Here is a 1798-nt window from a genome sequence, read left to right as displayed (position 1 = left end):
TGTGCAAGAATCTCTAAGGGAGTTCATTAAAATACAAATTTCACTGCACATGCCTAGACTTCTTCTCAAGTAGATCTAGGGACTTAGGAGAGACAGGCATTGCTAAACACCCAGGAGATTCTGATGTAGTTGGTCCGTAGACCACATTATGGAAAACACTGGATATAATTAATCTATGCTCAATGCCTTTCATGAAAGTATATCCATTGATAAGTAACAATTAATAACCTCAGCTTAAATTGAAACACACCTACCCTCACTCTTCTGAAACATGAAAGGAGGATTTTTTTTATACACAGTAATCTGTGTCACTAAACACTTTTACAAATGGATTATTATTATTGTTGTTATTTTTTTTTCCTGTGTTCCTGGGCACCTGCATCACCCTTGACAGGTCACAGTACCCTGGGCTGTTTCTGTGGCAGACGGGAAAAGCATCTGCCTGGGACTGCATCCAGGTGCAGAGTGAGTCTGCATGACAGATAGTACTTTTAAATGACACTTTTCTATATATATATTCTTTGAAACAAAAAACAATGTAATTAATTTTAAAAGTTGCTTTCTTCCTGCCTTCATAGACTGTCTTACTGAAAAAAAAAATACTTTCCTATTTTTATTTTTCTTAACTAAGTAAAACAAACATACCCAAGCCCTAGGTTACCAGAGCAAACTCTCTAAGTGGAATACAACATGAAGAAAATGTATGTTTTAACAAGGCCCTAAACTGTGTTTTCCAAAGATCCTAATGGGCCCATTGTAGTTGCTATAATCTATTAAATTCAATTTATGTAGGTGGAAAGCCCTTTAATATGCATTTTATGATAATATGCTTTTTAAGATGTCTCCTGATATATATTACACACACTACTGAATCATAATGACTATTAACACAGTAAAATTAATACTACGCATTTTTAAATGGCCTAAACTTTCAAAGACACTCAGGAGAGAGACACTTTTCTGAGTAAAGTTTTTGAAGTAAGAGACATTTTTACAGTTTTGTGTACAAAGAAATAGATTATGAAGGAACTTTTGAGGATGTTCAGTAATGGTGAAGGGTTCCAGGACCCACGTCTCTGCTTTCCCCCCTCTATGATAAGGTTCAAGAGGTTAAGCTCTGTCTCCAACAGATCTACATGCAAAGCCTCTGAGTCTCCCCTCGTCCATTGTCTCCTCTTCTAATGGTGCTGAATGCCCCACTGGACCAGGGACCTCTGGATGGCAGAAAGGGTGTTTCTATTGAGAGGAAAAAGTAGAAAATGATTCTAATGCCTCTCTGTTTGGCATTAGTCACTCTCCATTAACTCATTGAGAGTCTCCTCCAATATAAAGTCAAAACCTAGCTAACTTAAACAAGTGGAATCATTAAGCTCAAGATTCCAAAACCATCCCACACAACAAAACTCAGGTTAAATACTTCTAACTTTGTACTATCAAAATTTCAATAGCGAGCAGTTCATTTTCAAGTCTTCTAATGCCCAAGGAACTATGTCTCCTCTCAAAGACACCGTTTCAGGTATACTTTATGTGTGGACCCCAACTACAAGTAGAGAGACCTGTACCCACCCAAATTAAACCTAAAAAAAAAATTTCCCTTAAATACAACCAGCTCTTAAACGAAGCCCTTAAATTAACTCAGTAAAATGAATAACATGCACAAAACATTTGATTCCTTCATTTGCATTAATTCCATCTTTAAAGTGAAGAAAATTATTAGTCTCATATGAAAAAAGGTAATGTTTGTTATAGTCCCTTACCATTGAAATGTTTAATTTTTATATGTCTAATACAACTGTCT

At 35.8% G+C, this 1798-nt stretch overlaps 1 non-coding gene across 1 annotated transcript; it reads right to left on the bottom strand.

Moving 5' to 3' along the window:
- Window positions 1-358: 358 nt before the first annotated feature.
- Window positions 359-475, bottom strand: LOC111824885. The gene has a single exon (XR_002827946.1). It is a non-coding gene; the product is annotated as a small nucleolar RNA SNORA77 (small nucleolar RNA).
- Window positions 476-1798: the final 1323 nt, after the last annotated feature.

Source organism: Myotis lucifugus, unplaced genomic scaffold (assembly GCF_000147115.1).
Source record: "Myotis lucifugus unplaced genomic scaffold, Myoluc2.0 scaffold_10146, whole genome shotgun sequence".
Taxonomy (NCBI): domain Eukaryota; kingdom Metazoa; phylum Chordata; class Mammalia; order Chiroptera; family Vespertilionidae; genus Myotis; species Myotis lucifugus.
Note: the sequence above shows the minus strand (reverse complement) of the source record. Positions and strands in the feature narration are given on the sequence as shown.